Raw genomic sequence first — 11,718 nt, 5'->3', positions numbered from 1 at the left:
CATTATCTGATTGTGAAAATGATGAACTTGATGAAACTTCTAATCAGTTTGTATACAAACCGCCAACTAAGAGAAAACGAAATAATTTATTATCTAGCAGAAACAATGAAAATTTGAATCCATGTCCTTCTACATCTTCTGAAAGACATTTTCCGTCATTGAAATCTCCTTCTCAAACAATACCTGGGTTTCAAAGAGTAGATGGCCACGAACCATTAGCCGATAAAAATGATAATAATAATCATTCTTCAAATAGTGTTGAAAAAAATGAAGGTTCTATTTTAAACATTTTGGAACAAATTGTTGATATTTTAGGATTTAGTGAATTTTGGAAAAATTTGATTAAAAAATGTTTACCCTTTTTCGCCTCCCTTCTTGAAAAATTGAATTCTTTTGGACCCCTCATTGCTTTCTTATTTTCGTTTTAATGGCTTCCATAATTTCTAACAAATTAAATATATTGCAGTGGAATTGTCGTAGTATACTACCTAAAATTGACAGATTAAAAATTTTATTATCAAATCATAACGTAGATATTTTTTGCCTAAATGAAACTTGGTTGGTGGAATGTAAACAATTAAATATTTCTTCGTTTAACATTATTCGAAAAGATAGAGACGTTCCATCTGGTGGAGTTTTAATTGGTATTCGTAATGGAATTGAGTTCAAATATTTAAATTTACCATTGATTCCACCAATTGAATACATTGCTGTTTCTTTAAAATATAATAACATGGAATTTTCCATTGTATGTTTTTACATTCCTCCAAATTCATCGTTTTCACTATCAGATATTAAATACATTCTAGATAATGTTCCATCTCCATTTTACATAATTGGAGATTTCAATGCACATAATATTGCTTGGGGGAGTGATAAAACTGATGGTAGAGGAAATTTGATTGTGGATATGGTTGATGAATTCAATTTAAATATTCTTAATGATGGATCATTCACTAGAATTTCGGTTCCTCCTGTCCATCATACGTGTATTGATTTATCTTTTTGTTCTACCGTGAGGTCGCCATTCACCGCTCATCTAACGGCATTTTCATAAAGTATATGACATTAAAAATCGACGTTTGCGAATATTGCACTTATATTTACGTTAACAACTCAACAATTATGTTGTTATTATAGAAAAAATATAAAACGATTGTAAAATATGTTTACAGCCGAAAAAATAAAAATTCAAATGTGTAATCTCTTGGTTCCTATTACCGCTCATGCATCCATTCACCGCTCATAATGGATCCATTTACCGCTCACTGGATTATTTTTTCATGGAATCACAGAAACTATTCATTTATAAAAACAAAATAGCTTTTATTTACCAATGTATTGATAATTCATGACGTTCAGTTCATCCTGTATTATCAAAACGGAATCTTTAACGGGTTTTACCTGTTGGATATTTTTTCCGCTGTTTGCCCTGAACAGTTCCCATGCTGTCCTGCAGCGCAGTGTGAGAAATATTTTTTGAGAACGTGATTTCAGGTACACCCATATAAAAACTTGGTGAAATGAAAGTTTTTCATTGTGGCAGCATGCTACATTCACTTTTGTTACGATACTTTACGAACACTTGATTATTTTTGTATGATTGACCCAAAATGAGCGGTGAATGGCGACCTCACGGTAATTCCTTATCATTTATTTCTTCCTGGAAGATTATTAATGATCCTAATGGTAGTGATCATTTGCCTATTTTGATCGAAATTTGTAGTTCTAATAATAATCAACCATCTAATGAATCATGTGTTCCTGATCTGTGCAAAAATGTGGATTGTGTTAGGTTTGCTGATCTCATTTCGTTTTCATTAATCAGCTTTGATTATTCCGTATCTTCACTTGAAAACTATAAATTATTTTGTGAAATATTAATTCGTAGTTTATGTAAATCTCAAAAATTTAAGAATTTTTCCAAATCATCTAAAAATAAACGCTTGTCATTTTGGTGGGATAGTGATTGTTCATTGGCTTTAAAAAATAAATCAGATGCTTTTAAAAAATTTCGTCGTTTTGGCTCTAGGGAAAATTATTTCTTATATTGTAAGGCTGAAGCTCAATTTGTTAGAATAACTAAATTCAAAAAAAGAAATTATTGGAAAAATTTTGTAGAAAATCTTGATAGAGAGTCATCTTTATCTACATTATGGTCAGTTGCCAGAAATTTGCGAAATCATAATTCTTCCTCTCCAAAAATTTTGGAATATTCTGAAGATAGGATTCATAAATTTTCATCTAAGATTTGTCCAGATTTTGTTCCTCCGTTTATAAATTTCAAAAATCATCAAACATATAATTACTTTCCTGAGCTTTGTGCTCCAGCTTCTATAGAAGAATTTAACTTAGCTCTATCCATAACAAATAACACTTCTCCAGGGATTGATAGTATAAAATTCATAGTGCTGCAAAATTTACCGCTTGATGGAAAATTACATTTATTAGCATTATATAATTCATTTCTTTTTGAGAATATTTTACCTTTAGACTGGCGTGCTATTAAGGTTATTAGTATAGTTAAACCGGGTAAGGATCCTTCGTTTGTTGATAGTCGTAGACCAATTAGTTTATTATCATGCCTTCGGAAACTTATGGAAAGAATGATATTAAATCGTCTTGAATTATGGGCTGAGAATAACAACATTTTGTCCTCATCGCAGTTTGGTTTTAGGAAAGGATCTAGTACTCGTGATTGTATTGCACTTTTGGCCTCCCAAGTTAATCTTTCTTTTAATAAGAAGCAGGATGTAGTTTCTACTTTTCTGGATGTTTCAGGAGCTTATGATTCTGTTCTCATTGATTTACTTTTTCAAAAATTAAATAATTTCAAAATTCCTTATTTAATAAGTAATTTTATATATAATTTGTTTTCTTTTAAAATTATGCATTTTTATCACAATGGTTCTTCAAAATTGATTAGATATAGCTACTTTGGACTTCCCCAGGGTTCTTGTTTGAGCCCTTTTTTATATAATTTGTTTACAAGTGATTTGGCATCAGTTATTCCAAATGGATGTTATTTCTATCAATTTGCTGATGATAAAGTTTTATCTATCAGTGGTAAAAACAGAGAAATTATTCGACATTTTATGCAATGTACGTTAGACAATATTGATGTTTGGGCTCATAACAATGGATTTACATTTTCAGTTTCAAAAACAAAATTTATTATATTTTCACGTAAACATTCTACAGCCAGTTTTAATTTGTATCTTAATGGTCATGAAATCGAGCAAGTTGATGATTATAAATATTTGGGAATATGGTTTGATTCAAAATTATTGTGGAATAAACATATTCAATACGTACAAAAAATTTGTTCAAAAAGAATCAATTTTCTTAGAACTATAACAGGGACTTGGTGGGGAGCTCACCCTTCAGATTTAATTACACTTTATAAAACAACCATTCGTTCTGTTATGGAATATGGATGTTTTGCTTTTGCTAGTGCTGTTAAAACGCATTTTTCCAAACTTGAAAAAATTCAATTTCGTTGTCTAAGAATTTGTTTAAAATTAATGAATTCTACTCATACTCAAACAGTAGAAGTCTTATCAGGAATCCTTCCTCTTAAAATTCGATTTAATGAATTAAATAGCAAATTTATGTTGCAATGCTTCAATAATAATCATCCAGTAGTTAATATTTTGAAATACTTATTTGAAATAAATCCTACTTGTAGAATTTTAGATTCTTTTAATTATTGTTCTTCGGTAAATATCATACCAAGTTCGGTTCCCTTATGTCATTTCCATAATTATAGTATTGATATTCATTCATTTCATCCTCTAGTTGATTTGTCTCTTTATCATGAACTAAAACAAATTCCAAAATATGAATATCCTCGTTTTGCACCTATTTTATTTCAACGTAAATTTGTTGGCTTGGACCCTAATCAATTTTACTTTTCTGATGGTTCATTAATCCAAAATGTAGCTGGATTTGGTATTTACAATTATTCTTCTACATGTTTTTTCAAACTACAATCTCCTTGCTCAATTTTTATTGCTGAATTAATATTATACATGTACTTTGATCAGAAATTTATCGCCAAATATTTTTGTTATATGTTCAGATAGTTTAGGTTGTTTGAATGCTATCAAATCCACTAATTTTAATTTTAAAACGCATCATATGATTTTGAAGTTGAAAGAAGAACTATATAATTTACATCTCCAGGGTTTTGTTATCAAATTTGTGTGGGTTCCTGCTCATTCTAATATTTATGGTAATGAGCAAGCTGATGCTTTAGCCAAACTAGGTGTTCGTAATGGGGTTGAATATCGTCGACAAATTGCTTCATCTGAATATTTTACGGAGTTGAAAAATCAGTCGTTAATAAGTTGGCAATATTTATGGGATTCTAGTGATAAGGGACGTTGGTGTCATTCCATTTGGCCCATAGTTAATCAAAATTTATGGTTTAAAAATTTATTTGTTGGACGAAACTTCATTTGTACATTTTCGAGACTTATGTCTAATCATTATATATGTAACAGTCATTTATATCGTATTGATATAAAAGATTCAAATTTATGTGATTTTTGCTCAACCTATGAAGATATTGACCATATTGTTTTTAATTGTTCTAGATATGTTGTACCTAGAACTAAATTTATTGGAGATATTAGGATACATCATCACAGGGTTCCAGAATCTGTTCGCGATATTTTGGGAAGCAAAAATCTTTGTTTGATTAAAATACTTTATAGATTTTTGAATGATATTTCCTATATAGTATGATATTCCTTTTTTTCTAAATCTTTCGTTTCAGAGTTTGCAAGATATTTCAGCGGTAGATGACATTTTCATTCAAGATTAGGATTTTTGGCCCATTTTCAAGATTTGGCTCTGCTATGGATTTACGCCGTTTGAGCCTTTATTATAAGTTATTATATTACCTTTGTAAATGTTTTGTGAAAAGATGAAGAGGTTTTATGCCTTTTTGAGAACGATTTCATAAAGAGAAAAAGGAAATCACTCAAAGGGGCTTTTCCCTCTTCCTAAATTTTTGTTAAAAAATAAAACTAACTAACTAACTAATTGAAATTGCTTTGACATCCATGCGCACAACAGAAACATGTGCTCGATGAGATTTGAGATTTGAAATTATGAAAAGAAATTCACGTACTCCGGTGAGACTCGAACTCACGACTCCCAATTCGCTAGACGGGCGCTTCTATTCTTTCAAGCTACGGAGTCACTCGACTGTCTCCTTCGCCAGTAGGCATAGAACTGACCTCGATTTCACAGTCGCACATGGTTAGCTCAAATCTCAATTTGTTCATCGAGCACATGTTTCTGTTGTGCGCATAAATGTCAAAGCATTTTCAACAGTGTAATTTCCCACATGGCTTAGTCAGCCAAAGCAAAATCAATAAATTGACAATTAAGTTCTGATTAAAGGCGAATTACTGTGTGGTCTTCGACAAAGGTTTTCAGCACATCATAGACTATAATTTTACACCATCTAGGGTTTTCATCTAATTACCGTATGTGTAAACACTGACCAATGATCGGTTTTATTCTTACACCACACCTACCGCCTCATGACCAATTTGATTTCAATTACAAATTTATAGCTTCCATATCACGTAAAAAGTATTGTAAAAGAACTACAATTTAATTAAAATAATAAGATTGAATAATTGTCCCTCGAATTATGTTTCCATCAAGTCCACGTCGTCTATTTTAGACACAACCTGAATTCAATTCCCGGCAAACCTTCTCCGTAACATTATGGTACATAGAATGGTTATAAATTATGTTTTGACCGTAGGTGTTTATTCAAAAAGTAGGTCCAATTCTTTGCAATTCAAATCAAATCATGTGTTCAAAGTATGATTGAGCAGAAACTTTCAAATTGAGATGGATGTAGGTTTAGAATAGACCAAAATATTTCAATTAATATTTTGGCCTACAAGATCATGAAACGCCATCAAAATGCAACTCTTTGGTTGTGAAATGCCGTGTTTTGTATGCAGAAAATCCACGCACACATTTGCTTGTATACTCCCTACACGAAGACAACTTGGTGTTTACGTTTTACCGAAGGGAAAAACTGATTTATTTGATTTATTGAACAGCTTTTGCTGCATTCTGCAGCAGTGAAATCCAACTTTGAAGTGCCACAGAGCTTTGTGGAGTGTGAATTGAAGGTTGGCTCAATAAGTGAATCTAGCGAAGTGAAAATTGAACGGTGTTGGAGAAGAATTCGGCTAGCTGCTAGCTGAAATTAAAACGTAACATTTCGCGTAAATATTCGATTTTCAGTGCTATAGGGGCTGGTTATTGATACATCTTTTCACTTTCATTTGATGAGCCATTGGCACAGGTAAGTTAGAATATCTGTAATTATTGGCTATTTTTCGTCTGACATGACGGGAATCAACACATATGATGAAGTAGATTTCTACCCTACCATAACTGATTCCCACTACCTGAAACTCTGCCACACAACATTGGCAAGCACTGAAGAAATCTCTTGAGGAATTTGTAGAGGAAAACTTAGAGAAATTTCTGAAGACATCCTTGGAGGAATTCTAGGAGAAATACCTGAAGAAATTCCTGGCTAAATCCCTGAGGTAATTCCTGGAAAAATCTCGAGAGAGAATGCTGGAAGAATGCCTGAAGGAACTTCTGAAAAACAAAAATCTTGGCGTAATCCCTGGAAAAAATCATGAAGGAATTCTTGATTGAAACTCAGCAGGAATTCCTGAAGAAATTCCTTGAATGAACTTTTGGAGTAATCCCTGGGAGAATTCCTGAATATATCTCCAGATATCCTCCTGAATATATCTGGGAGGAGTTCATGGAGAAATTTCTGAAAAAATCCCTTGAGAAATTCCAGCAGGCATTTCTGGAAGAATCTTTGTAGGATTTACTGGAGGAATCACAAGCGGAATTCTGGAAAGAATTACTTGATGAATTTCTGGAGCAATCTCCAGAGGAATTCTGGGAGATTTCTATTTTTAATAATTTTCTATTTCTAAAAAAAACCCTTGGGAATCCTCGAAGAAATTCCGGAAGGTATCCTTGGTGAAATCCTTGGAGAAATTTGTGGGAAAATCCCTGAAGGAATTCCTGAAAATTCCTGGAGAATTGCCTGGAACAATTTCTGCCGGATTTTCTGGAAGAACCTTTGGAGGAATTTCTAGAGGACTTCCTGGAGGAATCTTCGAAGAATTTCCTTGAGGAATTCCTGGGAAAATCCCTGGAGAAATTCGTAGAGAAACCTCTGGTGGAGTCCCTGAAGCAATGCCTGAAGGAATTTCTGCAGAAATTCGTGGAGAAACGCCTGGAAAAAATCCTAAAGATATTCCTGAAAAAATGTTTGAACAAATCCCTGGACAAATTACTGACATAATTTCTGAAGGATGTCCAGGAGTAATTCCTGAATCAATTCCTGAAAAAGTTCCTGGAGGAATGCCTGAAGAAATTCCTGGGGTAATTCCTTGAGAATTTCCTGGAGAAATTCTTGGATAAAATCGTGGAGGAATTCCTGGAAGTATTCCTGTGGGAATGTCTGAAGGTATCCCTGGGGGAATCCTTGCAGAAATTCGTGGAGAAATCTCTGGAAAAATCCCTGAAGAAGTTCCTGGAGGAATTCTTAGCTGAATTTCTGATGAAATAGGACATATCGGTGAAGTACTAGATTTGTAGTATTGAGCAGAATTTTAGTATAGTGAGAAGGTCAATTCTCCGGTTCTGCAACGAAATGGTACAAAAAGCGTGGGTATTATGATTCCTTGTCTAATTTGATGCTGTTTGAGCAAAACTTTGGGCAACGGTGTTGTTGTTTTCTCCATTTCTTGCAACATAAACAACATAGTTATTCAATGTTTTGCTCAAACAGCATCAAATTAGGCAAGGAATCATAATACCCACGCTTTTTGTACCATTTCATTGCAGAACCGGATAATTGACCTTCTCACCATACTAAAATTCTGCTCAATACTTACAAATCTAGTACTTCACCGAACGTGTCCCATTCCGCGAGGAATCCCTGCAGCAATTTCTGGAGGAAAATCTGAAGAGTTCCTCGAGAAATCTCTGGAAAAAATCCAGAAGGTATTCCTAGAGAAAATCCTGGAAGAATTTCTGAAGGAATCCCTGAAGAATTTCGCCTGGAGAAATGGCTGGATGAATTTCTGACAGAATTTATTTCCAGGAGAATATCCTAGAGGAATTTATGTAGAAATTCCTAAAGAGGAACCAGAGGAACTCCTGGAGAAATCTCTGTAGAGGAATTTCCAAAGGAATTTCTGAAGGAAACTTTAGATGAATTTTTGGAGGATTTTTTTAGAGAAATCCCTGCAGGAATTCCCAGAGGAATCCCTACAAACATTCTTGGAGGAATCTCTAGAAGCATTCCTTTCCTGAAGAAATTTCCTTGAGGAATCTCTCAAGGAATTCGTAGTGGTATACCAGGAATAATTCCTGATGAAATCGCAGATAGAAATCTTAGGAAAAATTCTAAAGGAATCCTTAGAAGAGTTTGTGGAGGAATCCCTGTAGCAGTTCCTGAAGAAACCCCTAGATTCCTGAAGAAACTCCAGAAGGAATCCCGGAGGAAATTTCAAGAGGAATTCTTGAGGGAATCCCCAAACATTTCCTGGAGGAAGTACTAGACTGATTTCTGGAGAAGTTCCTGAACGAATTCCTAGAGGAATTCCTGAAGGAATTCTAAAAAGAGTTCCTGGGGGGAATCCTTGAACGTTTTATTTTTAAATATTCCCTGGAGTTGTTCCTGAAAGAAACACAGAATAAATTCCCGGGTTAATCCCTGGAGGAGTTCTTGTAGAAAAACCTGGAGGAATTCCTGAAGAGATCCCATGAGGAATTTCTTAGGAAATCCCAGGAAAGCTTGCTCAAAAAAATGCTGGAAGAATTGGTGTACCTATAAAAATATATGAAGGAATCCACGTCTGGACGAATTATTTTTGGAATCTTTGGATGGACTTTGGGAGTTCCAAAAGAACATTTTGTACAACGTTTTAAAGAATTTCTGGATTAATTTTTGGACAATCTTTGGTAACATTTTCTGAAGGGATTTCGGGAAGATATTTCTGCTGAAACACTTAGGGTACGGCCAGAGTGGACGCGCCTCGCGAAGCGACGCGGATTTCCCATACGATTTGACAGCTCCTTATTATAGCGCATTTAGTTCACCACTGGACTATCGCACTAGTTTTCACGAGTGCGAAAACGCTAATAAAAGTGCGCGATTGCATCAAATCAACTCGGTGTCTTCAGAGCACTTGTTCTCCATAGATTAAAGAAATAGTGCGCCGAAGACATCAACCTGATTTTATGCAATCGCGCACTTTTATTTACGTTTTCGCACTTATAAAGTTGCAGTTCGCAGTCCAGTAGTGAACTAAATGCGGTATATTGTTTGTAATTCTTTTGCGTGCGAATTTCCGGGTCGCGCCGCGTGACGCGCCCACTCTGGCCGGCACCTTAGAGTTATTCCAGATTGGATTATTGAAGCAATCTCTAGTGGAATTCTTGCTAATATGTACACAGAAATTGTAACATCTCACGCACACTCATTCTATTGAGTTGTGCGAAGCAACGAAACGATCGTAGAATGCTGTGACTCCTTAGCAACTGACTTGTTAGGAAAAATAACACTTGTTCTCATTCTCACTCAAACCACTGTGAAATACAGACGTTATTGTTAAACCGTTATAAAGATATTTCATTCAAACCGTATACTCTGGTCAAGAGGTTATTGGCCCAGGATTTTTCGAAAGCACTGAAGAAGTTCCTGATCTGTGGGTCTCCAGTTAGCCTAGTGGTTAAGGCTACGGATCGCCAATCCGGAGATGGCGGGTTCGATTCCCGTTCCGGTCGGGAAAATTTTCTCGATTCCCTGGGCATAGTGTATCATTGTACTTGCCTCACAATATACAAATTCATGCAATGGCAGGCAAAGAATGCCCTTCAATTAAGAACTGTGGAAGTGCTCAAAGAACACTAAGTTGAAGCGAGGCAGGCCAAGTCCCAGTGGGGACGTAGAGCCACAAAGAAGAAGAAGAAGAAGAAGAAGAAGTTCCTTGATCCTTGAAATGGCTGAAACGAAGGTGACTGTGGAGAAGCTGGATGGGACGAACTACGCCGTGTGGAAATTCCGTATGGAGCTGTTGCTGACGAAGGAGGAATTGTTCTCGATCGTAACGGACGAATTACCTGCCGAACGGAACGCAGCTTGGAAGACCAAAGACGGAAAAGCACGGGCGCTGATCGGTCTCGCTTTAGACAACTGCCAGTTGGTACACGTCATGCAGTCCACCACTGCCAAGGAAATGTGGGATTCTCTCAAGAAATACCACGAAAGGGCTACTTTTGCGACGAAGGTGCATGTTCTGCGGAAGTTGATAACGACAAGATTGCCGGAAGGAGGAAACGTTCCTGAGCATCTGGCGAATATGACGACGTTGATCAACAAGCTGAACGCGATGGGTGAGAAGTTTAAGGACCACTGGATTGCCGCAATGATTCTCGTAAGTCTGCCGAAGTCCTACGATGTTCTTGTGACCACGCTGGAAGGTCGTCCCGAGGAAGAGCTAACACTCGAGTACGTGAATGGGAAGCTGCTGGATGACTGGCGTCGGAGAACGGATGGAGAGGAATCTGGCGAGATGGCGTTTAGGACTGCGACTGGCGGCAAACCGAAGTTCCGTGAAGCGAAGAAGAGAGTGTGTCACTATCAGGAAGAAGGTCATTTCCGGAGAGACTGTAAGCTGCTGCAAGGTAAGAAAGTTGAACCGAACAAGAAGGGTAATCACCGCGTCAATATGGCTGCTGCGTCGAATTCAAGAGAAGCTTGTTTCGGAGTTGGAGTAGCGGATCTTGCCACGGAAGAACAGAAGCTCTGGTATCTGGATTCCGGTGCAACATCTCATATGACGCACGATGCCAGGAATCTCGGTCAGCTGGATACAAGAAGGAAGCATAGCATTAGTCTCGCTGATGGGAATCAAATTGAAGCTTGTGGCGTCGGAAGTGGACAATTCTTCGCGAAGGATGGCGACGGAAATGCGACCAAGGTTACTTTGAAGGAAGTTTACCATGTGCCGAAGCTCAAGTCCAATCTGCTATCGATAAGCAAGATTACCGATGATGGTTACGTTGTAATTTTCGAGAAGCATGGATGCAAAATCGTCAAGAACAACGAAGTGATTGTGACTGGCACTCGTGATGGAAATCTTTACCACTTGGATCCGACGGCAGCACCAAAGCAAGCAATGTTGGCGAAAGACAATCATCCGAAGCAATGTATACATCTCTGGCATAGAAGGCTCGGACATCGTGACTTGGAAGTTGTTAGGACTATAGCACGTGACAATCTTGGAAGCGGAATGCAGTTGAAGGCGTGTGGCGTTGACAGTATCTGTGGAGTTTGCTACGAAGGTAAAATGAGTCGGTCGAAGTTCCCAAAACACTCGGACACCAAAACTCAAGCAATCGGAGATTTGGTACACACGGATCTCGTCGGGCCGATGGAGACGGCTACACCGAGCGGAAATCGTTATTACATGGTAATGTTGGATGATTTTAGCCGCTACTGCATCGTGTACTTGTTGAAACACAAGGAGGAAGCTTCGCAGAGGATAGAAGAGTACGTTAGTATGATGAAGAACCAGCATGGGTGCAAGCCGAAGATAATACGTTCGGACGGAGGAGGAGAATTCTGTAGCAATAATA

Source organism: Aedes albopictus, unplaced genomic scaffold (assembly GCF_035046485.1).
Source record: "Aedes albopictus strain Foshan unplaced genomic scaffold, AalbF5 HiC_scaffold_290, whole genome shotgun sequence".
Lineage (NCBI taxonomy): Eukaryota > Metazoa > Arthropoda > Insecta > Diptera > Culicidae > Aedes > Aedes albopictus.
This window is presented reverse-complemented; position numbering follows the sequence as displayed.